Source organism: Watersipora subatra, chromosome 8 (genome assembly GCF_963576615.1).
Source record: "Watersipora subatra chromosome 8, tzWatSuba1.1, whole genome shotgun sequence".
Lineage (NCBI taxonomy): Eukaryota > Metazoa > Bryozoa > Gymnolaemata > Cheilostomatida > Watersiporidae > Watersipora > Watersipora subatra.
The window spans coordinates 64919516-64932906 of NC_088715.1; positions in this window are offsets into that span (position 1 = coordinate 64919516).

Consider the following 13391-nt stretch of genomic DNA (forward strand, 5'->3'; position numbering starts at 1 on the left):
TTAAAACAGGCAGATGAACGGACAGACAAACTGACATTGCTCCTATAATATAAATGATACCTCAGTAGAGTACTAGTATAAACTACCTCATGGTTGTTTAAGAGAGTTTATTAAAATATATAGTATTGTAATATATTAATTTAGAAAAGCCATAATTTTGCTCTGATAATTGAATACACTTTAGGATGTCTTCAATAACCTGCAAATAATAGTGTTATAGCTTTGATCTCAGAGTATAACTTAACTTTGGCATAAACTTTGTTAAAATGTTTCTTACCTGATCTCAATAATTCTTAGATTACCATAGTAAAATAGATAGACAAATAGATTAGTCTAAAATCATAGATTGCCTTGGACTGATATATTATAGAACAATGTACTTCGAAAAATATCTTTCATTTGCAAAATTTTTGGAATAAAATAGAGTTTCTGCCGACTTTTCATCAGACTTATATAATAACCAAGTAACTTCCCAGGTTATTATACGGCTAATCAAAAATTAATTATTAGATAATTCATTGACCTCCCAGTATAACTTCTTTAAAATGTTGTGTTACAATACTAGCATCAATTAAACATGATATGTGACTGGCTGAGAGTACAATATTAAATATACCCAGTTCTAATTATTTCAGCTCTATTTCCAGTTGAACGACCTTGAAGATAGTTTATATTTAACCACCCAATATCTTCTAGAACTGTTTGTCTACCTTCACATAAATTTAACCTTCACCTTCACATCACACTCTCATTTCTTAGTTTCAAGTGATCTAAAGGAACCTCTATCATCTAATGAGACAATCAAGGAGCGGAGAACAGCTACTAACTCAGTACTTTCTACCAATCAAATCATTCTGATCTCCTGCACATCAGCTGGACTTCTGACTATCATAATTGTTGCTATACTGTGCCGCTTCACCAAAAGAAGGTAACTTATCTGCTGGAAATGTACCAGTTTTCATTTGCTATTAAATAGAAAGAAGCCATAACATCATTTCGTTACGGATACTAAAATCTTTCAACAATATTGTACGGGTAATAGTCTACATCTTAATCAAACTAGTAGCACTAAACTAACATTAGGAGTTGTGTTCTTACTAACCAATCCACATTAGGAGTTATTTTTTTATTTTATAGTTATCATCATCTTCATAAAGTAATTCAGAGGAAATATGTTTTAATAGAGGAGGGTTTTTTAAATATTGTTTTTAAAGTAAGAAAAAAGGTCTTTGGTTCTTTGTCAATAAGGTTTTACATACTAGCTGCATTGGCCTCCTATATAAGCCAAGCCGTAAGAGATGGTACTCATGGTTGAGTTTATAGTCTTATTATAGATACAAGGTTTAGTTTGTCTGCTGCATCTGGTAAAATGATGCTGCTGTTTTTCAGTTTGCTTAAAACTTTTTAAAATACTTATTGAGATTTTCCTTTAGCATTACTGTTACCAGTAACATAACCTAATCAAGTGAAGTGACAGAAACATAATTCCAGTCCGCTATTGGTTTACTATACACAAAATGGCTGTAAATATTAACTACATTGTTTATACAACTTTTAACACGTTGAAGGCACTTGCACAAGAAATTTAAGATTTTAAACACTCTCAAAACGCTGCCTAATTCCAGACTCTAATTAGAATTATTTAAAACTAACTTAAGATTGTGTAAACTGACTCATCGTAATCATGTGCAAATGATACAATACCTGACATGAAATAAAAACCATGAAGTAAAACATCTCTCATAAGAGGGTAGGTGTACCCAAGTGATGACCTTACTGCTTAGCAGTAAGGTCACCACTTGAGATGATCTTACTAAGCAGCACCCCTATACTCTCCGTAACCTTTAACACAGCTGATATGCTAGATGACTATTTGAAGTCTTCTATTGTAACTTCAGGAAACAGAGAGATCATGGTGTGCCGCCGGTGAGTAATGCTGCTTATGAACCTGATGCTCACTATGAATCCGTGTGTCCGCTAGAGGAAAGGTGTGAATAACAACTATCATCACTGATTTATATGAACTGTATTATCACCAACAAGCAGCTGCAGCAATGCTAATTCCTTCATTCTTAGATACTATATTTTACTGCTTCTACCAACACTAACTTTACCGCTACTGGACCTCTTCTACCTATATATCTTTGCTTTCCGTTTATATTAATTGTATTAATTACTTTTGTTTTCCATATTTTATTAGAATAATTTTTAGACCAATTAAATAGATACATGTTTCCGCTCACATGTTATTATAAATCTTGTTTTTATTTTGGTATAGAGCCTTTTATATTTTGTTCGCTTGATAATAAGTTAATAAAATTTGCTTTGCTGAAATGTTTGAGGAACATTTATTTGCTAGATTAAAAAAGGCTTAATTATTGTATGTCTCATCAGGGTATGCAAAAGCTATTGTTGAAGCCCAGTTCTATCCAGAATCTTGAAATTATTATCTATACACAACTTCTAACAATAAGGGAACAATGCAGTAATAACTCTATTTATTAGAGGGTCACCTGCTTGCAAATATACATAACTAACCGCATGTTCGGCGTTGCACCAGTATCAAAAACAGCTTATAATTAGTGGCAAATAACGTAGTTGCTTGTCATCTGCTATTAGCCTGGCACATTGCCAATGGCTAATTTGAATAAGCTATTATCTGTATAGCTAAACTTACTAATATGAGCCGTGAGAGCAAGCTCTAGTGATGTATATATGAGCAATTTTTATTGTGGTAAACAATAGTCATATTTTACAATATGTTTTCCACAAGGTACCACAGCAAGTAAACTAACTAAAAAGCGGTGTACAACAAATAAAAATAAAAAAGAACGCAAAGAAACTATAGTCTAACTAAAAAACTAGTGAATAGTCTTACTAATATATTAATGTTGGTACTGAATGCATAAAATATGTAAAACGCAAGCTTGAGGATTGATATGAGTATTGTTTAAACAAAAAGTAGGCAAATAATAGCTCTGTGAAAATAGTATGCATATCTATGACAACAAATTTCTAGTTATGAAAACAATGTGTAATATAAAAATGTTAAAATAGGTAAGGCATTATGGTTAATGGTATTATTGGTCAGAGGATAGTTACTGTAGGTGTAATTTGAGTTTTGTTTTAAAAGATTGCAGAGGAAGAGTTCTTAAATGAGTGCAGAGGTTATTAAATGAATTTACCAGGTTACTGTTGAGTTTGTTGTGGTTTATGGCACTAGGTAACTTAAATCTGTTCCTGGTTTTGTGATCATGGTTTACGGTTTGAAAGCTATAGCTGAGATATTTAGGGCAGTTACCATGGAGTATTGAATGAGCAGTGAGGCAAGTAAAATAATGTGATAGCTTAGGTAAGGGAAGAACACCAGTAGTGCTTGTTATTAAGTTGGTAGGGGGTAAGGGATGGTTTCGATGGGGTATGTTTAGGTCTTTGCATATAAGTCGTGAAGCCTTTTTTTGTAAAATAAATAGTGTGTTGGTATATTTTACAGGTGTTGTAGGGTAAAACACATGTAGGCCATATATAAGATAGGAATGGATAAAATTATAGTAATATAGTATGGCAGTATCAAAGTTCATAAGATGACGAATGTTATAACATAAACGTAGGTTCGATATTTTATTTGAAATGAATGAGATGTGGTCTAGCCATGATAAAGAGTCATTGATGATAAAGCTAAGTAGTTTAAAAGTAGATTGTTTTGTTAGGGTACTGTCGAATATAGAAATTGTCAGAGGGAAATTCAATGGTGGATTTACTAAGATATAGTGACATTTCGAAATGTTAAGAGGCATCTGATTTGTCACACACCATTGTTGGATAAGTCTTAGGTCTGAATTTATTTCAGATTGGAGGCATGAAGGGTCAGTTTTGGATAGAGAGAATGAGGTATCGTCAGCATAAGCATGAGGTGTGCTGTGGAGTGTTAATTTAAGTAAATCATTTATAAAAATTTCAAACAGTGTGGGTGCAAGAATCAAACCTTGTGGAATGCCAGTAGCAATAGATAAAGCATCTGAGCAGATATTTTTTATTTTCACGCATTGGTGCCGTTCATTCAAATATGACCTGATGGTGTCAAGAAATTTCCCAGTTATTCCTATGTTTGCTAGTTTTGAAATAAGTACATTATGATTAATCATGTCAAAAGCTTTTTGAAAGTCAAGAAAAATAATGACTAAAGTATTTTTGTTTTTGACCATGTTTGACCAACTGGAGTAAAGATGATGAATAGTAGTAATGCAGGAGTGGTTTTTTAAATCCTGACTGTAAGCTGCTTATAGTTTTGTTGCTATCTAAGTGTATTGGAAGCGGATTAAGTATGTCTTTCATAAATTTTAGAAAGTATAGGAAGTACAGATAGGGGTCTATAATTAGATAAATTATTCTTATCACCACCCTTGTGTAGAGGGGTAACTATAGCAGTTTTCCATAGTTCAGGGAAAGTTGCTTTCTTAATAGCTCTATTAATTATATCTGTGAGAAGGATGATTATGAATGGCAGGGAAGTGCGAAGAATTCGAATTGAGATATTGTCAATACATGTAGCTTTGTCTGAACGAATGCGATGCAGTATGTTTACTGCGTCGGTTGTATGTATAGGTGAAATAGTATCTGAAGCATGTGAATAGCTATGCAAATTAGGAGTCCAACTACGTTCGTTTTTTATATTTAGATTTCTAGAAATGTTGACAAAATGTTTGTTAAATGCATTACCCAACGAGCGTTCAGGAGTATCAGTTTCTGATGACATATCTGGATTAGTGTTGTTGTTGTTAGTGTTGCGCATAAATTGCCACAGCTTTTTGGTTTGCTTATTGTTTGACTCTGAAATTAAGTTAGAAATATAAAGTTTCTTCTTTTTACATTTTGTTGTAGAATGTGATCCACTGAGAGCTGAGCTTAGGGCTGAGCTAAGCCGAGCTGGGCGGTGCTCAGTCAGGCAGAATAATGAGGTCAGAGCCAAGCCAGAGCCGTGCCGAGTCAAGACTGAGCCAAGCCGTGCCGGGTCTAGCCAAGTAGAACGGAGGCAGAGCTACTAGCTATATAAGCTCGAACATTTGTGTAGAAGAGCAGAGCTGTTCCGGGCCTGTTCATTGCCTGTTACTTGATCATTCTTGTACAACTTATGAACTAAGCAAAAATATATGTATTGTACTCATGCAGGAGTCTTGTACTAGTGGAGGAAAGGGAAGGTCACACAAAAGCTTTACACTGGTGGCAGCAGTGGGATTGGTAACGATCCCAAGAACTCCACCACAGGACTCGCATTTAGATCACTAGACTCTGGATGAACTGGGCTGCCTGAAAAACGGTGACACCACTCCTACTGAAAGAACTTCCTGACAACAGGAAGAAACCCAGAGAGAGCTGTGGAAAGCCCTACAGGATCGGATTCAGTAGATGCACTGCTCCGGAAGCAGAAACCTACTAAAAACTCTAAAAGGACTTATCTGAGGAGGCAGCAAGCTCCTACTGGAAGAACTTCCTACCGGAATAAACCCAGGAAGAGCTGTGGAAAGTCTGCCAATCGGACCCAGTAGATGCACTGCTGCAGGAGCAGAAACCTACCGAGGGCTCAGACAGGACTTGCCAGAGGAAACGGCGTGCTCCTACTAGAAGAAATTCCTACAGGAAAAAACCCAGAAAGAAACCAGTGGCTGCGGACACAGTAGAGGCACTGCTCTGGGAGAAGAGCAGAAACCTACTGGAAGCCAGAAATGGCCAACAGGAGAGCCAGGAGCGCTGACCCGGGACTCGACCGACCAGTCGAGGCACTAGAGCGGGTTTTACTGATGCCAAGAGCTCAGGAACCGGCACCACACTTCAGGACTCCCCAGTATACTGGGAAAGGAGATGTGGAGTATTTTATTGCTCGCTTCACAGAGGTAGCCGACGCTAACCAGTGGACAGACGGAGCAACGCTATTGCACCTCCGAGAAGCACTGGGTAAACAGGCTGAGAACGGCGGGCGAGCCGATGACCAGGAGGCCATTTTCAATGCCCTCCGGGCAAGATTCGGGCTATCCGCCAGGCAGGCGCTAAGCCAGCTCAACGCCCTTAGGCGAGAGGAAGGGATGACACTGTAGGCGCACGCTATGGAAGTCGAGAGGTTGGTGCGCATTGCATACAGGAACCTACCAAAATGCCACCAAAATAGCATGACTATGGAGACCTTCTGCAGCTTGCTGAGGGATCCTGCATTGCAGAGACATCTGTTGGCCGTACCTACGTCCGCACTGGCGGACGCTGTACAGGCCGGGAATGACTACCTCCAAATTCAAGAAGGCGAGCATAGACCTACCGGATCTTCAGTGCAAGCCCTGGAGGGAGGAGCTTCTGACCAGGTGAACTCGGCTGAGACCAATGTTATAGGACAACTAGCCCGGCTGGTCCAAACTCTGACGCGGACAAGGTGGAACGGCTCCAGGAGCAGATTTGCACTCGAACTGAGAGGAGGAACCAGTCAGCTACTTTTTGCTGGGGATGTGGCTAACCGGGGCACGTATGGAAAAATTGCCCTCGCCACATCAAACCGGCTTCGGAAAACGAAAGGCGGCCACAGCAGTAGCTGCGACTACTGGCTGTGCCAAGGCCAAACAAACACGGAAATACAATAAGACTTCGTAGGACTCAACGACGGCTGATGGCTGGTCTCAACCAGCAAGGACTAGGCCAAGGGAGGTTCTTGCACAGGAAGGGCCTGTGATGACACGGAATTATTCCCAGTCGTTGGATGAGATTAGTCTGGACAGCCCCCCTGTCCCGGATATTGCCAATGCCCCTCCGTGCAAACAGCAGGGACGTAACCCGAAACGCAGGAGGATGACCCCCAAATCTCCTCCGCCCCAAACACTGAGAACCATCTCCACTGGACCGTACAGTTGGAAGCCTGCTTTAAAAGCGACAGGGCCGACCCCTTCTCCGCCTTGGAGGTGGAAATTGTGAGAGCAGCAGATTTGCTCCAGATGTGGGACGGCCCGAGGTGCTAACCTCGCCCCACCACAGAAAGGAAGCCTTCCAGGCCTCACGGAGGATGTCTTAGAGGATACCACTAAGACGCAAGCCTTCAGCCGGTCCCACTCCACCAGCTATTTCCTCCCAGAAAAAGTGGAGAGGCGGCCCATCCAGTTCCTGTTGGACACTGGGTGCACCACCAATCTGATCAATAAACAAATATTTGATCGATTGCCAGGAGCCGTGCGGGACCGACTCGAGGAGAGTGACAGCCACGAACTATTGGCTGACGGGACACGGCTCCCCTTCTATGGGATAACTTGTCTAACTATCCACTTGAGGGATGTGAAGACAGAGGAAGTCTTCATAGTTAGCCAACTGAGCGAAGATGCCATACTCGGAATGCCGTTTTTCGTGGCCCATCAATGCGCTCTCGAGTTTGAGCAACCGGTGGTCCGAGTGGATGGCAGACAGCTAGTCTGCACGGACTGGCATGGGCGGCTGCTACAGAGCAAAGTGCAGGTGATAAGGGGGTTCATGGTTCCCACCCAGACAGAGATGGGATACACTGTCGCATCACCACGCGGAACTATTGCCCCATGGGACTAATCGAGGGACTTCCCGATGGACCTCCAGTAGCCAGTAGCTTGAACTAGCCAGGACCCAAGAGACAGGTCATCACCCGCTGCATGAACACTGCGGAGCAACTTTTGACCTTCCGGTCCGAAGCCACTATTGGCACTTACACGGGAGTGGAGACCCCACAGGTCGAGGAGGACGATGCCTTATTGTGTGACGCCGGTCCGACTTCAATCAATAGAGTGCCGACTCATTCTTAGGAATTGTTCCAGGCGGCCCTGCCAAACTGTGAGGACATGGGACAAATGTCAAGGTTGGCATCCCTGCTGCGTCGGCATGTCACAGTGTTCAGTATGGGTGACGACGACGTGGGAAGGACCTCGGAGGTGGAACATTCTATTTCACTTGAAGAGGGCACTCAGCCAATCTAACAACCTCCTCACAGACTCAGACCAGAGAAGGAAGCAAAGGTCGAGAGGCAGATCAAGGATCTGCTCAAACGAGGGCTCATCGAGCCAGCCGGAAGAGCTTGGAGCTCCCCCGTGGTGTTGGTCCAAAAAAAAGGATGGGAAGTGGCGCTTCTGTATTGACTGCCGGCATCTCAATGTCGTCACGAAGCAGGACGCCTACCCGCTACCCAGGATCAACGACAGCCTGGACGCCCTGTCCGGCAGTCGCTATTTTAGCATGCTCGATCTGGTGAGCGGGTATTGGCAAGTACCCCTAGATGCAGAGGCGCAGGAGAAGGTGGCTTTCTCAACACGGTCCGGACTGTGGAAATGGAAGGTGTTGCCTTTTGGACCAACGTCCGCCCCCACCACTTTCCAACGACTCATGGAACGCGTTCTGCATGGCCTCCACTAGAGAACGCTGCTGCTATATCTGGATGATATTATCGTCATCACCCCGGATTTTGATACGCATCTACATCGGCTGGAAGAGGTCTTCCAGAGACTCCACAAGACCGGACTGAAGCTGAAGCCCTCCAAGGGCGAGCTATTGCAATCCCAGGTCTGCTACCTGGGTCACATAGTAAGCCAGGACGGAGTCTCTACAGACCCTGACAAGGTGGAGGCAGTCACAAAGTGGCCAAGTCCACCCGGAGTGAGGGAACTCTAACGATTTCTTGGGATGGTCAGCTACTACCGGCAATATATCCCGGAGTTTGTAACTATAGCGCACGCTTTGCACAGAATGACTGCAAAGGGCGAGCCCTGGAGATGGACGGAGGGAGAACAGGTCGCTTTCAACACACTGAAGGAGAGCATCAGCACCGCCCCGATCTTGGGCTATCCGGATCCTCGGAGGCAGTACATCCTGGACACGAGCACCAGCAAATATGGAGTGGGGGCCGTGCTGTCCCAAGTAGAGGAGAGATGCGAGAGGGTCATTGCCTACTACAGCAAGACCCTCAGTTCCTCGAAATGCAATTACTGCGTCACTCGATAGGAGCTACTTGCGGTAGTGAAGGCGGTCAAGCACTTCCGGCCGTATCTGTACGGCCAGGAGTTCCTTCTATGGAGGAACCACGCGTCACTCCGGTGGCTATGCCGGAGGAGGGAACCCTCAAACCAAGTAGCCCAGTGGCTTGAGATCTTGGCAGAGTTTCGCTACATCCTGGAGCATTGGTCAGGGACTCGCCACGAGAATGCAGATGGATTGAGCAGAAAAACCTGCGAGGACTGCCGGCAATGCGCGAGCATTGAACAGAGGGATGGGGGCCCCTCATGGAAGGAGTTGGCAAGAGAACAAAGGCCGTTAGCCACGTGGGTACCGACCAATTGCCTGGATGAGACTCCCGCTCTCGATAGAGCGGGATCGACCCTGGGCAACGTCACATACCCGGGGAGCCAGCCAGCAACCCGCATGGGACTCCCGCCCCAACAGTGGCGGAATTGAACCTGGGTGCCGGAGGCTCCTCCGAGGGGCTATCAACCCCACCAGGAGTGACAGGACCAAAGGGCGAACTGGCAAGGACACAGGCTATCGGACAGGGACCAGTGGCCATCATGTACCGTGCCATCGCCACAGGAGAGGAGGTGCCAGCAGAACACCTGGAGGTTGGGAGCAGAGAGCTGGACATCCTGCGTTGCATGCGGGGGTCTCTGCGCATATGACAGGATGGCGTGCTGGAAGCACGCGTGGTCCCACAGGGCCACGCCAGATGGTGCGCCATCTGCCCCCCGGCCATGCGAGAAACCACGGTGTGGCAAACAAACGCCCTAGCTCACTTTAGGGTGGGAAAGACGATAGGTTGCCTCCAACTGACGTGGTACTGGCCCAGACTGACGTTCACAGTCAGACGGCTCGTCAAGAGCTGCGAGGTGTGCCAGGCCGCAAAGCATAGAGGGACAAAGGCGGCCGGAGGAAAAAGGAGGTTTTACGCAGGACTACCCTGGCAGAAGGTGGCCCTGGATCTGGTGGGGCCATTTCCTGTCACGCCAAGGGGAAACAAGTGGGTGCTGGTTCTCACCGATCACTTCACCCTGTGGCAGGATGCATTGGCACTACCTGACGCCACAGCCACGGTGGTCGCCAACGCACTGAATGAGTGGGTTTTCTGCTACCTAGGATTGCCCGAGCAGATTCACACAGACCAGGGGGCACAGTTCGAGAGTCAACTGATGGTCAAACTGTGCCAACTCTGGAGCATAGGCAAGACCCACATGACTCCATATCATTCACAGGCAAACAGAATCGTGGAGTGGAATAACCGGGACTCGGAGACTCCTTGAGGGCGCTGCTCCTGGCTCGGGGACAGAATGAGTGGGACCTAATGCTTCCCCAGCTGATGCGAGCATACAGAGGCACTTCTCACTCCAGGACTAGAGAAACGGGCAACATGCTAATGTTGGGACAAGAGCTGAGGTCGCCAGACCAGCTGGAAAGCCATCCCCCACCGACCAGGTTCTTTCCTGCCCACGAGCACGCTCTGGAGGTGCAGCGGAGACTGCAGACAGTGCACGAAACACTACGGTGAAGCCAGATAGGGGTGCGGCAAGAGGACAAGGACGAGCCACTGCTGTATGCCCCAAGCGACTGGGTATGGCTCACGAACAAACGCCAGAGACAGGGAGAAAATCCCAAGCTGCAGGCGAAGTTCGTGGGACCATACCAAGTTCTGAAGGCCTGGGGGAACCACACATATCTGGTGGAACGGCAGGGCCAGTCTTCCATCTAGAGCGAAAGAAGGCTAAAACCCTATCATGCTTGCCCAGAGAGGTTGGGACAGGCTCCAGCTACTCTGGAGCCAAGGAGGGGTCCCAACATAAAGGGAGCTCGACCCAGCAGGCCGGAGAAAAGGCAGGAAAAGGTCAGGGTAGATCCTGTACCAATAATGCCACCCCCAGCTAGGAAAAGTTGCTAATAGAGGCTTTTCAAAAAATCAAGGGCAGGAGATAACTCTGGGAGAAAATCCGGCCAGACTGGAGAAAGAAGGAAGTCAAGGCCGCCCTCCAAGTTCCGAGGACATCAGTCTGGCCACACGGAAGAAGGTTCCGGGAACACCGGATTCAAACCCGGTAGAGATCGAACAGACCACAACAACAGATCCCATCAGCCCCGCAATCCAATCAACTCCAGTCCGGCACAATCCGAGGCCGACCCGGACAACTAGGAAGCAGGAACGATACAGAGATGGTGTATGCTACTCTATGGAATTAACGGAAAATGGTCCGGAGGTCGCGCAGGAAGGAAGTAAAACGGTTCTCATGGATGCAACTAAGGATTTCTTACTAAAGCACTCGTTTTCCCTGGACGACATCCGAGCACTCGAGAAGATAGACAGAGAAGGCAACACCTCGCTACAGGAATTATTGACTTCGGTCACAACTAGCTTGAAAGAAGCTGAGGAAGCACTGGGTGCACCGGAGCAGGTAGGTGTGGCAGCACCCAAGGGAGATCAAGAGTGGGAGGAGGCAACTGCCGAGGCCAGCACGAGCTGTCTCAGAGAAGCTGTTCCCGAAGTGGATGATGAGGACCTGGAAAGAACCCTGACAGGAGAGGAGGAGGTCTGCCAAGTGGCTACCATAAGCTTTCTCCCAAGGTCTAGATTGGAAACCATGGTCACCAATGGAGGGGAGAGTGTTGTGGAATGTGATCCACTGAGAGCTGAGCCTAGAGCTGAGCTAAGCCGAGCCGGGCTGTGCTCAGTCAGGCAGAATAACGAGGTGAGAGTTAAGCCAGTCGGAGTCAAGCTGAGCCAAGTATAGCCAAGCCGAGCCAAGCTGAGTAGAGCCAAGCCAAAACCAAGCCTGGTCAAGCCCAGCCAAGCAGAATGAGAGGCGAAGCCTACCCGCTATATAAGCCTGAACATTTGTGCTAGAGAGCAGAGCTGTTCTGGGCCTGTTCATTGCCTGTTACTTGATTCTTTCTTGTACACCTTGATGAACTAAGCAGAAATATATGTAATGTACTCATGCACGAGTCTTGTACTAGTGGGAAAAAGTGAAGGTCACACAAAACCTTTACAGTATTAGATTTGTTGCGTAATTTCTCTGTGTTTTATATTCATTCCATAACTGCTGACTTTTAAGTTTATCTCTCTTTTCCATATTTTTTAGAATTTCACTGTTCAACCAGGGAGGAAGAGTTGAGGACTTGACAAATCTGGTCTTGGTTTTTAGGTGATGCAAGTTAATCGAGTTTAGTTTAGAAGTAAATGAGTCAAACATAGTCTCAACTGAAAGTGATTGGCAAAGACTTAGCCGGTCAGCTTCTTTCAATTCTTTTTGAAAAGCTTGAATTGAGAAGCTTTTCGAGTCAAAATATGTTACTCTTTGATCTAGGTCCTGTAGTTGAGATGCCTAACTTATGAGATGCAAAGATTAGATAATGATCACTCATACCGGTTTTGAGTACACCTGATTGATGAATGTTGTCTGGTTTTATTGTGTATATGTGGTCAATAAGTGATTAAGATTTTTTTCTGGATTTGAGTGTTTTGTTTGACTAATTGAACCAGAGCCAGTTGTTTTAAAATGTTACTCCATTTGATATTGGGAGCATTTAGATTTACATAAAGGTCACATAAGATGATAAGTTCATGACAGATGTCTTTACAATTTGCTATATAATTTTCCAAAGTGTCTGACCATGTAACAGGAGAATTGGGAGGTCAATAAACAACTGAGGTGAGAAATAGTTTCGAGTATGGTTGAAAGATTTTAATAGTAATAGATTCAGGTAGAATGTTGTCAAGATCAGGTAGCGAGATGAAGTCAATAGAAGAGTGAATATAGGTCAAAACACCATCACCCTGCCTACCTATTCTATCTCTACGCTGTATTACATAACCAGGAATATATAACAAATCACTACTTATTGAGTTGCTTAATAGTGTTTCAGAAATATGAAAAATTTTTAAATTGTATTTATTGATTAGATATTTTACATCATCTATTTTGTTAAGAAGTCCTCGCATGTTTATTTAAGCGATGGGTAATCCGACAAATTTAACAACTATTGTTGTGTCTATTGAAGTTTGTGTTGGCATAGAGATGCTATACTCTGAAGATCATGTTTAAGTTGGAAAGTAATAGGCTATTTTTTACTGCTTGTTTGAGTTGGAGTTCATCTTTGAATGTTATTTTCAGTGTACATAGTGGTTGCTGGTCTTTGAAAAGCTTAGAAAATGAGGCACCAGAATATTGATTTTGTATGGCGTTAAATACTTCTGAGTCAGGTATATTTTTAGGAACACCTTTTACCATACCAATATGTTCCAATGAGTCTTTGGGATCGATAGTCATTCTAAAAACAGAGCCACCAAAACTATTGGCTTTCCAGTCTCTGGTGATCTTAGCTGCTATCTCTGCAGATTTGAGTTGTACTATAAATCTCGGATTAGACGG